Source organism: Coenobita brevimanus, chromosome 69 (assembly GCF_032717465.1).
Source record: "Coenobita brevimanus isolate Jiangsu-jjx chromosome 69, ASM3271746v2, whole genome shotgun sequence".
NCBI lineage: Eukaryota > Metazoa > Arthropoda > Malacostraca > Decapoda > Coenobitidae > Coenobita > Coenobita brevimanus.
The window spans coordinates 25,427,062-25,443,267 of record NC_137022.1 but is presented as its reverse complement, the minus strand read 5'-3'; the positions used below and the strand labels follow the sequence as shown (position 1 = coordinate 25,443,267).

Here is a 16,206-nt window from a genome sequence, read left to right as displayed (position 1 = left end):
CCAAACTCATTATGAATTTACAACTTCCGCAATACCGCCCAAAATCAAATTCTAGTACACCTTCCATAGCTGCTTTTAAAATAATCAGCTACACAATTTGGAGCGGCATTACTCCATTGCACAACTGCCAGAGAGCCAAGGCGTTGTATCCGTGCCAAAAATGTGCAGTTGTGTTCGTGCAAGGAGGGAGTCGGATTGGCACGAACGCTTTGGCCACAGATAGTCACCCGTCAGATATTCCAACAGAATGGACGGTAATTCCTATTTATAGGAAAGGTATGGCGACCTATGCACATTTAACGAATCAAAACATCTGAGCAAATGCGAAAGAATTACCATTCATATAAAGTTACGTTCATCAAAAGTGGTCGTGTGGTATGCAAATTAAACGATTAAAAAAAAAATCTTAAAGTATATGCATAACTACGATATTGAAGGCTGTGATTCTAGAGTGACAGAATAATTGGGTCTGGATAATCAAATTCCCTTTAACAACGAGAATCACTTATTATTTTATATATGAAGGCCATGGTGATTGGTGACATTAATCAACAAAACATACTTGTTCTGTGTGGCTAATTGAAAAAATATTGCGTTTTATACATTCGATTTCTGAAGTGACAGGCTGACGTAAATGCACCTATGAAACCAATTTATTTGTAGCTGAACCAAAAGAGTTAAGACAAACAAAAGTAACGGTGAATTTGTGATAAACTGAAGTACATGGACTCTTTTAAACTGCCTTTCATTGAATCACTTAAAATTACGATTTATAGGAACTCTAGTGAAAGGTGATGTGATGGAATTTCTACGATTTACGAACTATATATATATTGAGCTTTGCCACACTGCAAGTTTGGATTAGCCAGTTAACTGATTATATATATATATATATATATATATATATATATATATATATATATATATATATATATATTTATATCCATCCCATTGAATCCCAGAGCTGCTGCGCGAGGCACGGCACTGGGAGGGTACCAAGCGAACCGCCCTCCGCCTATCGGCTCATAGTCGCGAAGCTCATAGGTCCCTACCCGGGGGTTCCCTACTTTTGGATCTGAAAATTTCCAGTTCTGTCCAATACTCTGGACACAGGGTTCCAATGGGATATATACAGTATGTAGAAGGATGTTACCGTACTGAAGAAGGTCAAGATGAATGTTTTCACTTTCGCTACCTACTGGGGGTCTATAGAATATACATCGGTACAAAGAATAAAATACATCCTCGACCTTGCACGGATAAAATGCTATCACCTTTCAATTTCCTATGACAAAAGGGTACGTGGGAGGAAGGAAGAAAGAAAAAGCAGCAGACGCTCTCAACACATTACCCTTTGAAATGATCCACACATCCATTCACTCGGTTCAACCCTTAAAATTCTCGTCTCCATCCACAAGAAGCAGCCAACGTGTTTTCATAGGATAAGGAAGATAACTTGTCGCTCTTTCCTACAGACTGTTTTGCAACCTGAACTTTTAACCTATGAAACCATAATTCTTGCTGCCACCGCTCCTCCTTTCCCACCTATCCTAACCTAAATCTCATCACCCTTCATGACTTCATTATCTTGATCATTTGCCAGCCATTCATTTCATGATCTTGATTATTTGTCATCCATTCACGACTTCACTATCTTGATTATCTGTCACTCATGACATTATCGATTATTTGTCATACATGACTATTATCTTGATTACTTAAGTCTTGATATGCCAAATGATTATTCAGCTAAGGAATGACCACGTCGCCTGATGGTTCATTTTCCCATGTGTATCATTCATCTTTTTCACTATTGACATCTGGCAGAATAACATCAGAATATTTACGTGACAGTAACTTAAATAGGTAAGGGACATGTACTAAAACCTCCAGAGCTTATGAGAATGCCTCCAACAATCACCAGTACCCCGTACTACCATCATTACCCACAACAATCACCAATACTTCCAACTACCATCATTACCCACAACAATCACCAATACTTCCACCTACCATCATTACCCACAAAATCACCAACACCCCCTACCGTGGTACAAAAATATCCCATCATCACCAATACCTCCTCCTACTATCACACATACCCCAACCATTACTAATACCCCCATCACCAAGATCCCCTACCATCACCAATACCCCCAACCATCACCAATACCCCCTACCATCAACAGTGTCCCCTACCATCACCAATACTGCTTTTAGTCTATTACTCTGACATTTCTCTCACCGAACTGAAAAAGCTAATCAATCTCCAGTTAGATATTGCAGTATAGCTATCGTAATTAAAGGGATACTCGGGTTCAACAATGGTGTGGAGTGATGGAGCACAACGCATTATGGAGGGTTATATTTTGTTGGACTGGGGTAAACACAGCTGGGTTGGGCTTGAGGGAATGGTAAAACAGGGACTTGGAAACAGGGAGTAGGTAGAGAGGATGGAAAGAAGAGATAAGGGATCAGGAAGGGGAGGGAAAAGAGAGAGAAGGGAAGTACGTGGAGCGCAGGGAAAGAAAAGAGGGAAGGGAAATGTGGAGAGGGGATGGAAAGAAGAGAAATGGGGGAGGGGAGGGAAGAACAAAAAAGGGAGGTTGGAGGGGACGGAAAAGCGAGATAAAAGGTGAGGGGAACAGGGACAGGAAACAGTTTAAGAAAAAGAAGAGGGAAGGGATATTAACCTAAAAGTAGGATCCAGGTTTTTTTTTTTTTTTTTTTTTTTTTTTTTTTTTTTTAAGATCCAGTTTATACAGCTACCGGTACTGCATCTCACCAGACGATTTTATCCAGTTTATACAGCTACCGGTACTGCATCTCACCAGACGATTTTATTAAGCTGAAGGAAACCCGTGAAGTGGTAGGTGGTGGAGACCATCATCCACTTACTTGATGTAGTGCTACCTACTTCTTCCTCAGCCTTTATCATTCTTTTTCTGTGCCTGCCCTTCTCTCTTCCTATTTCTCCCAACTTTCCTGTCACTTCTTATTGCTTTTCTTTCCTCAACAGGTGGCTTTACATTGAGTGACAAGCCAAATGGTTTCCTGTAAGCCAAGAAACCATTTACAACGCTGGGTGGTAACCATATAACCAAACCATACGTGTTCCCCACGTATCAACAAGTGGGTTGGTGGAGAGTTAGTGCCCCTCCCCGTAAAACAAATAACTCAAAAGTCAAACGGCCAGGGCGTCTGGCAATATATAGATAGAAACTCGTGGCCTCCAAAGGGTTAACCAGGCACAATAACAGTGAACAGTAGTGGAGCACAAAACAGTAAGGTGGTTGCACAGTACAGGGCTGGGGTCAACACCTAGCTGGATTTTGATCCGCGGGTAGGATGGAAGGTGGAGGGAAGTAGAGGAAAGTAGGAACACAGTGGGAGAAACAGTTGGGAGGAAGGACAGTAAACAGACGAGGAGAGGGAAGAAAAGGGACGAAAGGAAAGAAAGATGGGGGTTATATGCACTTGTTAAATGTTATAAACCTTTTAGGTTAGCCCACATTTTCCTTCTTTTGTAGGTTACTGCACGTAGCTCAGTAACAGAAAAAAGACACTATTACGGTTAAACTCTCCTGCCATAGCACTACTTTGTGACTGGCATTGTACTCGTGTTAATCTACTGACAACTGAGGATGGAAGACAAACTAATGATAATTTTAGACCAAGTTAGTGTAAAATCATTGCAGTACTGAGTGAAGAGGGCAAATACAAAAGAAGTGTACAGTACTGAAGCACGATACAGTAAGGTGGTTGTATAGTGCCGTGCTGGGGTCAACACAACTGGATTTAGGCCCGGAAGGAAAGACGGAGGGTGTGGGAAGAAGGCAGGTGCTAGGAGGAAAGGAAAAAAACGGAGGGGGTGGGCTACTGGGGGGAAAGGAAGGAAAAGGAAAGGGAAACAGTAGCAGGCAGACGAGCGAAGGGAAGCTAAAGAGAAAGAGAGGTGACAGAATGAATGGGAGAAGGGAAGATGGAAGGACGAAAAGGGAAATTGGAGGAGGGAGGGCAAAGGGGGTGTGGTAAGGAGGGAGAAGGGGAGAAAAGCAGAAAGAATGGAAAGGAAAGGAAGAAAGAAGGGGGGGGGAAATGGGAATGAGAAAAGTAGGAGACAGATTTAGTGAGAATTAGTAAACATTAAAATTGGGAAGGAGACAAAGTGGGGTAATGTGGGGTGGAGGAGGAACAAAAACAGGTAGGAAGAGAAAGAGGTGAAAGATTACAGGTAGGAGTAAATTACAAGGCGTTAGGGAAGAAAACAGAGTAAAAGAGAGTAAGGTGAAGGGAGTGAGGAAGATGGACGATGAAGAAGGAAGAGGAAAGGGAAGGGAGAGAGATGGCAAGGCTGAATTATATACGTGGAGGAAAGCAGAATATAAAAGACGGAGAAGGGGAAGTGAAGCAAATGTGAGGAAGAGACTCAAATGAACAGATGTGTGTGTGTGTGTGTGAGAGAGAGAGAGAGAGGGTACTTCCATTTCACATGATAGTAAAATAATTAATTCCTCCTGATCATCAGGCACAACATATAATTACTGCAGATACGCCACTCTGAGCCTGATTATTAATATTAAGCCTATCACTAGTAACAGCTACATGGATAGATATATACAGGCAAATAAGTAGATAAAACAAATAAGATGGGTAGATAGGCAAACTGGAAGGTAGAGATACAGAAAGACACATAGCTAAGGTATAATGATAGGCAGGGAGACACAGATAAGGTGGACTGGTAGGTAGAGACATAGATAACAGACAGATAAGTATATAAGCAAGGAGGCACAGATAGACTGGAGAGATCAGACACAGACACATATGGACAGACAGAAATGGAACAACACTGAGGGGAACCACAGTCTTTTCAACACCGTACGAATATATTCCACTGCAAACACTTCATCTAATTACTCTAAATAAAGCAAAATAGCCTAACCATGAAACTTATGCCTATCTGCACTAATTAGAAGCATCAAACACTCATTCGTATTTAAAAAGTTATTGATTCTGCTATTAGATTAAAATAGAAAAAGACGTATGGTAGCAGGAGGAGGAGGTGGGTGAGAGAAAGTGACTGTGTGTGTGTGTGTGTGTGTGTGTGTGTGTGTGTGTGTGTGTGTGTGTGTGTGTGTGTAGGTGGTGTGCGTTGACATGAATGTATTTATCCTGGAGAGAGAGAGAGAGAGAATGTGTGGGAGGGGAGGGGAGGGGAGGGGAGGGGAGGGGAGGGAGCAAAGCTAGTAGTTAGCGATGTGTACAAACGTGCACGTATGTGCGTAAGTGTGTGTGCGTGTGTGCAGCCTACTTTTACCGCAGGAGAGGTGGTCACAGTGTAACACACACACACACACACACACACACACAACCCATTCATTCCCACACACAATCACCTTCCATCCCCTTCCTCTCTCTCTCTCTCTCTCTCTCTCTCTCTCACTCTAGCACACGCTACGGGGAATAATCGTCGAGGGGAAATGAAGACGCAGAGGAAGACCGGAATGCTGGAGGAGGAGGAAGAGGCCAGACGATTTTATCCAGTAGTGAGTTACAGGAGGCCGCCATTACCAGGGACTACAGTTTATACTCAACCTGGCCTACAACTACAGTACCTAATCTCCGTCTTCCATGTTGAGTTGGAAAAATAAATTATCACTAGAACATGCTTGTCACGAAGAAGTGCAATGGAAACCAGACACAGGAAAACAGGCTACAAAGGACACCAATCTATGCAAGTTATGTGCTGGTAATCCCGTCGGTTGAGGAAGCTCCCAAACATCTCTTCCTTGGCGATTTATTTGCTATTGCCATACTCTGCATAAATAACGTACAAAATTATGTTAGTCACCCATATCCAAGAATAAATCGCTAAGGAAGAGGTCCTAGGGTCCTTAACCGACGAGAATACAAGCCAAGGTAAGGAGTGCAGTACCATTAATGGCGTCGTTAAGACTCCCTAACACCTCTTCCTCAGCGATTTATTTTTGGATACGGCTACCTACTATCAGCTTCCATGTTATTTATGAGTATGGTGGTATATGGCTGATTTAAATAACACAGAAGATAGTAAAGAGTAATGAGCAAAATAAATCGCTTGGGGAGACGTGTTAGGGAGCTTTCTTACCCGACGAGAATACAGGCCTTGGTCGGGTAAACTCTAGGGCCCGTTTTCTCATAGGCTAAAGTGGTTCCCTAACACCTCTTCCTCAGCGATTTATTTTCCAAGATACACTTTAATATCCTCTTTTGTTTCTTAAACGTTTTTAATATGGACATCGTATGAATTATACCCCATAATATAGTAGCAGTGAAGACTCAGAAATAAATCGCTAATGAGAAGTTACTAAGCTTCCAGAACGTATGGGATTGCAGACCTAGTAATCTACCTAACGCTGTAAGATTTCTTTCACTTGAGACGGACTGAGAGAGAGAGAGAGAGAGAGAGAGAGAGAGAGAGGAATACCTACCCTCTCCCCATGGGGATAACTTTAGTACACCATTCCATTTAACCCTGACGATTATATTCACAGCCAGTGTTAAAGGTAACTTATGAGATGGAAAGACCCCCCCCCCCGAGAATGCAGTTCCCTCCCTCCCTCACCTCCTCCCCCTCTCTCTCCTCCCTCACCTCCTCCAGCCAGTCGCCATGACCTAACTTCTAAATCTGTACCTCTCTCTCTCTCTCTCTCTCTCTCTCTCCTACAGACACATAAACCACACACACCTTCAGGCTTTAACTTTGTGATTTAACCTAATGATAAAGGAGAAAAATATCTGTTTTATTTCGTCCCGGCTAACGCATAACGATGTTATACACAAGACGCGGAGAGAGAGAGAGAGAGAGAGAGAGAGAGAGATGGAAGGGTAAGAAGTAATGGGTCAGGGAGGGTAAGGAAAAATGAGAATGTAGGAGGGAGAGAGGGAGGGGAGAGAGGCTTGGAGAGTCAGGGCGAGAGGGTTACACGGGAGGAAGGGATAATGGAGGAGGAGGAGGAGGAGGGAGGGCTGACCGACAGACGCGTGTGGGAGAGGAGGGAGGAGAGGGAATAGCGTGAAGGTGAGTGGAGGGAGGGAGGGAGGGGAAGGGAAAAGAAGGCAAGGACAACGGAGGAGGAAGAGGAGGAGGAGGAGGAGGGAAAGGGGGCTAAAGGAAAGAAGAGATAAGAGATGGGACTTGTTGGAAGGGCAGGTGAGAGGAAAGAGAGGGAAGGGGACTGAAGAGGACGATAGGGGAAAAGGAAGAATGGGAGAGGAGGTGGATGGTAGATAAGGAAGAGAAAGAAATGAGGAGAGGGAAGGGACGGGAAGGGAAGGAAAGGGAGGGGAAGGGAAGGAAAGGGAGGGGAAGGGAAGGGAAGGTGAAGTACAGGAGGGCTGGTTGCTAGACGCGTGTGGGAAGGGGTGGGGAGGCCAGAGGGAAGAGGATAGAGAGGTAAGACAGGGGTGGACAACAGACGAGTAAGCAGGAGGAGGAGGAGGAAAATAAGGTAGGGGAAAGGATGGGACTGGAAGTGATATGTGATAGGATGAAAAGGATGAGATGAAAACTGAGGTGAAGGGGGGAAAGAAACCGGAGGAGAGGAGAGGAGAGGAGAGGAGAGGAGAGGAGAGAAGAGGAGGGAGGGAGGGAGATAGATAGACATATAGATAAACAGATAGATAGATGGATAGGTAGAGAGAGAGAGGGGGGGAGAGGGGAAGGATGACGGGAGGGCAAACGCGTGTGCAGGTGGGGGTGGAAGAGGAATGGAGGGGGAGGGGGGGGGAGTATTTTACTACGCCATACGCAGCAACCTCTAGCTTCCCGCCCCGCCCCTGCTCTCTCTCTCTCTCTCTCTCTCTCTCTCTCTCTCTCTCACAACATTCTGATTTCCATTTTCAACAATCTTATCAATCACGTCCTCATTTTTGTCTTCCACTATCTCAACTGTCTCGCTTTCGTCCTCAACTTCGATTGTCAACTCTCTCTCTCTCTCTCTCTCAGCAACCTCCAACCAAGCCCCCAACCAAAGACTACTAGGCAGCCCTAATAACACTACCTATTCCTACCTAATACTTACCCTTGTACACTCCATCCTAATATTACATAGGATACTGTATTCTTAGGTCCGCATTAGGTGACAAACGGCTTCGTAGCTCCCTTTCCTTAGCGATTTATTTTGCACATTACACCATAACGTCCTCTTGTAATATTTATATACCTTTATATCGGCACAGAAGGCATCCGTAACACAGATGACTATAATGAAGTGTACTGCGAATAATAAATCAGTAAGGAAGTGGTGTTACGTAATCCACACAAGAAGAAGACCACGACCCATAATCCTAAGGGAAAGTAACGGATCAACAGAAATGCCTAGTAAGGGAAAAGTGCTCCCCCTCCCCCGAATCCACAACAATATGCAACACCTCAGCGCAGAAATAAAGTGGTAAAGGCGGAGGTGTTACCGAGCCCGTAAAGCCCACGGTAATAAATATGTTAGAGGTGAGAGGGGTGCTCGGGAGCCTCACACACACACACACACACACACACACACACACACACACACACACACACACACACACACACACAAACAAAACTTACAAATTACTCCAAAATATATAGATTGATAAAGAACAAACAATCTAAAGTAAATAACACTGACGCAAGGAAAAAAAAAGCTAGAAATATCAGGAGAACCCCGAAAAAGCCATTACGACAACTAAAGCATTAAATATACATTTATCTATCAATCTAGCTATCTATTTATAACTTAACACTTAAATTCCGGAAGGTGTGACCACGTAAGAATCTGCGCTCCGCCACCCCACTTCCCTCTCCAATTCCACAACCCTCCTCTCCACCCCATATTTTCATCCTAGGTCTCTTCCTTTCTCACCCTCCATCTCATTCACATATATTTTCCTGTTCGATCTCTCCTTCTCAGTTCTCTCCACATGGCTAAACCATTTCTAATATTTTTCACGCACCCACAAGAACACATTTGCACTTCCTCATTTATTTCTCTCCACGTTGCTCCACTTCCACATCAACACCAAAACTTTCCATCAATTCATCATGTCTGTCGGTCACCGTAACTCTTAAGTGCTTCTCTCAAACATCTCAATACACAGGCCTACGATACGGAAATAAACAGCAAGGAAGAGGCGATGCAAAGCCTCCCAAATCCTTACGAACACAAAGAATATTAGAACGCCAAATATAGAGATAATATGGTGAGGGAAAGGTAATCAGGCTCCTCCTCAGGCTACTAAAATGCAGTCCGCCCGTCTCCCACCTGTCTCGCCTCGCACCCTCAGGCATCAGGCTATCTGTTATCCATATGCTACCTCTTCACTACACCAACACCACTTCTCTCTCTCTCTCTCTCTCTCTCTCTCTCTCTCTCTCTCTCTCTCTCAACAGTCTAACAAATAAGATAATCATCACTCCTAAATATAAGGACATAACAAAGTTGACTGATATTAAGCCAACCTGACTCCATTATATAACAGATAATACTAACAGTGCCGCTAAAAACAACAGTAATACTATTAGTAGTCGTACTAGCAGCGGCAGTAGTAGTAGTAGTAGTGGTAGTGCTGGTGGAGGTAAAAGTTGTAGAAGTAGTAATAGTGGCAGTAATTAATAGTAGTAGTAGTAACAGTAGTAGTAGTAGTAGCAGTAGTAGTAATAATAATAATATAATAACGATAAATAATGCCAACAACCTTGCAGTACTCATTTAATGTCCTACCTCCCCCTCCCCCCAAAAAAAGTCTTCCTGCCGCCTAAAATATAACCATCTCCAGCTGCCATCAAACACATCGCAACTGGGGCATAAAATCTTGTTGGCAATAATACAAAATTGTCACCATCCGTGAGGCCATGGACTGAGCTGGCTTTTAAATGTCCTGAGGTGGACTTTAAATGCCCAAAGATGGATGTTTAATACCTCTTGAAATGAGGCTTAAATGTCCGAACACAGGTTTTAAAATGTACTTTGAGACAGGGTTTAAATGCCCTATGATGAATTTTAAATGTCAAATGGACTAGGTTTAAATGCCGAAGATGATTTTAAATGTACTCTGAGCTGGATTTAAATGCCCATTGATTTTCGATGTACTGTCAGATGGGGTTTAAATGCCAGAGGACGGATTTTAAATGTACTATTAGATACCTTTTAAATAAGTTTGTGCTCTGAAATACACACATTCCGGTACGGCACATACATACATAAATACAAGAAGCCACTCATTTACTTGTTTCATGTACATTGTCTCTCCCTCCCCCTCTGTCACGCACGTCTGTTAGAGCGGTTACCATGGCTACCCATGCTAGCCACTACACTGGTCTCCACACACACACACACACACACACACACACACACACACACACACACACGGTATCCAAGTTCCCGTCGAGAGAGAGAGAGAGAGAGAGAGAGAGAGAGAGAGAGAGAGAGAGAGAGAGAGAGAGAGAGAGATTAAATCTCTCAGAAAATCAACAAACAAACAAGGGTCCAAAATCAGGCGAGTCGGAAATGTTAAATGCTGTCCAAGGTGGGGAGAAGGAAGACGAGGAAGAGGTGCAGGTGACGATCACGAGGAAAAGTGCAGTATGAAGTGGCAGCGGACGAGGTAGAGGGATGGGAGAAAAGTGGTGAGTAGCGGGGGTGGTGGTGATGATGATAAGGAGATGATGATGATATGATACGATGAGAAGCAGGAGGAAGAGGAAGAAGAGGAGGAGGAGGAGGAAAAGGAAGAGGGGTGGAGGAGAGAAAAAAAAAATGGGGAAGGAGGAAAAGAATACGAATGAGAGAGGGGAATGGAAGGAGGAAAAAGTAGTTGGGGAGGAAGGAAAATGTGTGTGTGTGTGTGTGTGTGTGTGTGTGTGTGTGTGTGTGTGTGTGTGTGTGTGAGAGAGAGAGAGAGAGAGAGAATGGAGTACACGGAGCTTCAGATACAAACATATGTATAGACAAACTCCCAGATCTCGTCACACAGTATAACCATTAAAAGACAGTTTACTCTTCAAATCACCTGAGACAGCTTTACAAATAGGCATGCAGGATATTTATCAACAAAAATCATAGTCTGAAAAGAGGGAGTGAAATACTGTATGTACAAGAGTAAGAAATGGGTTAGATAAGATATAATTACTGAATCGATATAGTGATTGATTTTTTATACCGACAGACACACAGACAGACAAACAGATCCATATATAGGCAGAAACAAAGAACCTGATAAATTTAACGTGGACAGGTAATGGTAAAGATCAGTAAATAAAGTTGTGGGTCGACTGAGTAAAAGTGCAGCGGTTACGTCAAGGATTCTCTCTCTCTCTCTCAGGATTTTACATGCAAGGACAAACATGCAAAAAGAGTATTAAAACACTCATACCTATCTGCTATCTAAACACACACACACACACACACACTCTTGGCACTAAAAGGTGACATGTGCCTCCCCCCCCCCTCTCTCTCTCTCTCCTGCTTCAAGCTCTACCTTCACAATCCAGTCAATGTGATGTCGATGTTGCTAATTTTTCTGGCATTTCTCCCTCCCTCCCTCTCTCTCTCTCTCTCTCTCTCTCTCTCTCTCTCTCTCTCTCAGGATCTTTACATGCAAGGACAGACATACAAAAAGAATATTAAAGCACTCATACCCATCTGCTATCTAACACACACACACACACACACACACACACACACACACACACACACACACATTTGGCACTAAAAGGTGACATGTGCCCCCCCCCCTCTCTCTCTCTCTCTCCTGCTTCAAGCTCTACCTTCACAATCCAGTCAATGTTAAGTCGATGTTGCTAATTTTTCTGGCATTTCCCCCCCCCTCCTCCTCTCTCTCTCTCTCTCTCTCTCTCTCTCTCTCTCTCTCCTGTTCAATGTTCCCTTCTCCTCCTCCTCCACTTCTCCCTTTCCTCTCCTTCCCTTCATCTCTTCTTTCCTCTACTCCCGCCTTCACTCCTAACTTTCTTGTTCTATTATTATGTGTGCTTTTATCATTTTTGTTCTCTCTCTCTCTCTCTCTCTCTCTCTCTCTCTCTCACACACACGCACACACACACACACCAATGCCTTGATATCTCCATCCACCTCCCTTCCTCCCTTACCCAATTTGTCTTTTAGTTCTCCATCCCTCCCTTCCTCCCTCTCGCTCTACCCACCCACACCCATTTAGGTTAAACCCCAGTCCACAGCAACACAAACCTTATGACCCTCCATCCTCCCAGTAAATCTAAGCCCCCCTTCCCTGCGCCCACTCACATACTCAACCCCTCCACATACACTCAAACCTCTATTATACATCTAAGTCTCTACTAATTCAACCTCCAGCCAACCTCACTAGAAACCCAATTTAATCTCCAACCCCTCACAACCTCTTTATGATCACGAACATTACTTTTATTCCTGCTATCTCCTCTATGCTTTATTCAGTTCAGGAGACACTTCATACACTAAAAATGCTGTGTAAAACCTTTATTTCTACTTCTATTCATGTCTCTTCCATGTCAAATAAAAGTAGGAAGTTAGTAAGAAAAAAAACTCACCGAATCGAAACCTTAAAAGACCCAACCCATCTAACCTAACCCCCAAACCCACTAACCTCAGCCAGAACTCTTAATTTATGAGTAACCACAAAAAGGCGAGGTGGAGGAGAAAGGGATGAGCAAGGGGTGGGGTGAAGGAAAGGGAATGGGGGAGAGCAGGGACAGGAAGAGGAAGGAAGAGAAGCGAAGGAAGGAGGAGGGTAAGTGGAGAGGAAATTGGGGAAGAGTGAAGGATAAGGAAGAAAGAAAGGGTAAAAAAGAAAGTGGAGGGATAAAGAAGAGAACAAAGTAGGGAAACTGGGGGAGGGAAGAGAAAAGGAGAGGAATGGAGAGTGAACAAAGATAGACAGACGGGAGGGTAGGAAGGCCAAGAAAGAGAACGAAGGAGGGAAGAAATTGAGAGGAAGGGGGGAGGAGGAGGAGGAGGAGGAGGAGGAGGAGGAATGCATGAAGGATAAAGAGGGGAGGATGGGAGGGTAAATGTGTGCGTGCATGTGTCATCTTCTGTGGCTTACCTCACACCCTCTTTCCCATCCCAACCCCACACCGCCCTCCCATCCCGCCAGGCAAACCCAAATAACTATTACTCGCACCAACATTACACACACACACACACACACACACACACACACACACACACACACACACACACACACTATATGCGCATATAAAAATAACCATCTCACATAAGCACATTCTTTCCCACTTTTCCCTTGCTCTTATACAAACATGGCCATTATACAGTATCTCTCTCTCTCTCTCTCTCTCTCTCTCTCACACACACACACACACACACACACACACACACACACACACACATACACACACACACACACACACACACACTACAAAAAATAAACACCGCTTCATACCCACTGTCTGTTTCTCTGTTTACTCACACCACCTGACAACACGCAAATAAACAAGAGGATGAGAGGACCCTGTACCAATTTATTTATCTACTTTTCAACCTACCTATCTACCTCAGGACCTACCAATTCTTCCCTTTGCCCACCTACATATCTATCAACCTAACTCTACACCTACCAGCTCTTCCTTCTACCTACCTACTTACCTACCTATGTGCCTCCCCATCTTCCAATCTACCATCCTGTCATCCTACCAGATACCTTCCGACTTGTTATATACCGACATATCTATCTTAGTAACTACACATCTAGCGAGCAGCCTCTACACACCTACCAACTACCAATATTCCCCCTTATCTACCTACCTACCTGCCCAACAATCAAGTTATCTACCTACCATTCACAAAGCTATAACATACTATCGACGTCTATCTCTTAACTTGTCTCCTGTTACAGGCTCACCCGAGAGTTGAGGAGGACTTGAGTTAAGAAGCCTCTCTCTCTCTCTCTCCCCTCTCTCTCTCTCCACCACCCCCACGCCTACTCAGAGCTATTCTAGTGTTGCCTCTATATTTATACCCTCACGCCTCCGTTCTCTTAGTCCCGGGGTCTTGCGGTAGCTTAGATGTGTGTGTGTGTGTGTGTGTGTGTGTGTGTGTGAGAGAGAGAGAGAGAGAGAGAGAGAGAGAGAGAGAGCCATATCACTATTATCACATGAAGTCGCTGAGTGAGAGGGGCCAAATTGATAAAGTTTTTCATGGCAACTATATTTACCAACTTACATCTCTCTCTCTCTCTCTCCACCACACACCCTACCAAATTCTCTCACACCTCAACATCCCACATCACACCACACACATCCCTCAATCCTTACCAATAATAAACCACACACACACACACACACACACACACACACAAAACCACCCTTATCCCCACCACACACCCTCTAACACTTCCTTACCCTCTCCACCAACAAAATCACCACATCATCTCTCTCATTCTTCTTCACCCCTGACTACACCACACACTCATCCTCAACCACATCACCCTCCACATCATGACTTTCCCTCTCTCATTCTACCGCAACCCACCCCACCACACCAATCATACCTCAACTCACCACTCCACCCCATCCTCCCACCACTCTCTCCACCCTCATCCCCACCACACCCAGCGAACTAGCCCAGGTCTCCCCAGGGACCACCTAGCCTAGACTAGAAGGGGTTCAACAGGTGGTTTCAGGACTAGAGCCAGGAGTGATCGAGAGGCGGGGTGACCAGAATACCAAGGTGTGTGTGTGTGTGTGTGTGTGTGTGTGTGTGTGTGTGTGTGTGTGTGTGAGAGAGAGAGAGAGAGAGAGAGAGAGAGAGAGAGAGACAGAGAGAGAGAGAGAGAGAGAGAGAGAGAGAGTGTACAATGTAGTGTAAAGGTAAAAAGAGATAATGTTAAGTACCGTAACACATTATCACTTTCTCTAGTGTTACGTGTCGGTGATAGGCTGGGGTGGGGTCTAACAAAGTAGGCCGAGGAATTTAAATGCAGTATTCTAAATCAACTGAGATTCCGTGACACCTCTTCCTTAACAATTTATTCTACACATTACACCTCAATATTCTAGCTAGGGTGAAGAGCCCTAACAAGGTGGGCCGAGGAATTTAATGTCTTAATTTATTCTAGGTTAACTTGGAGTACGTAACACATCTTCCTAAGTCATTTACTCTCTGCACACTGCATCTCAACATCTTATTTCTATGCAGCAGATGAAAGCTACGTCGATAATGACAGACATAAATATAAAAATTGTTCGAGTTTGAAATTAAATCGTTTGAGTCTGAAATTAAATCGCTAAGGAAGAGACGTCACGAAGCCTTCCACGCCACATAGGCTAGTAGACTCACACTGGCCAAGAGTACAGTCCATTACAGGATGGGGAAGGGCATTGTTGGGAGGTGCTGGTGGTGGCTGAAGGGGAGGGATATGGAATTTATGTACAATAAAATACGTGTTACGGCATCACAGTCTTAAATAACTCCATCTTAGCACAACACGGACGGTGGGTGTTAGTGCTAAAGGTGTGTGTGTGTATGTGTGTGTGTGTGTGTGTGTGTGTGTGTGTGTGTAGACAGCTGTGCTTAGAAGCGGACTGGCGAGTATATACACAGAATCAAAAAATAAAAACTATTAGCTAATTCAGAATCTGATAAAAATAGCAACGTTAATACTACATAGATACACCTTCACCATAAACATTGCAAAATAAACAGTCCATTACAAACACGTATACCTGACCAAATAGAACGAGAGATAGATAGATAGAGAGAGAGAGAGAGAGAGAGAGAGAGAGAATTCCAGTTACATACACGGCCACAGACTTTGATCCCAACAAGACGGTCTGGTCTGGTCTCTCTCTCTCTCTCTCTCTCTCTCTCTCTCACACACACACACACACACACACACCTTATCCCTAAGTCAGGAAGTACCAGTAAGAGAGATGGATAGCGACTTTTGAGGAATGGCGGTTGGAGAAGCGAAGATTTAACTGAGGAGGAGGAGGAGAAGGAGGAAGAGGAGGAGGAACCCCTGGACTGGAACAGTGGGAAGACCAAGAGGAAATAAGAGGTGGGTGTGTATATGTGTGTGTGCATGTGTATATTATATATATATATATATATATATACAGTATACAGTATATTACACGGAGAGAGAGAGAGAGAGAGGGGGGGGGTGGCTGCAGGACAAAATGAGACAGTAGGAAGGGAGGATATACCTCCCCCT

The 16,206-nt window shown here is 44.0% G+C and overlaps 2 protein-coding genes across 2 annotated transcripts in view; one reads left to right on the top strand and one right to left on the bottom strand.

The window, feature by feature from the left end:
• The window catches only part of LOC145405999 (uncharacterized), a 53,981-nt gene that overhangs the window by 304 nt on the left and 37,471 nt on the right, over positions 1–16,206 (top strand). The window lies entirely within an intron of this gene.
• LOC145406158 (paired amphipathic helix protein Sin3a-like) overlaps positions 1–16,206 on the bottom strand; it is a 121,305-nt gene that overhangs the window by 83,022 nt on the left and 22,077 nt on the right. The gene's annotated exons all lie outside the window — the stretch shown is intronic.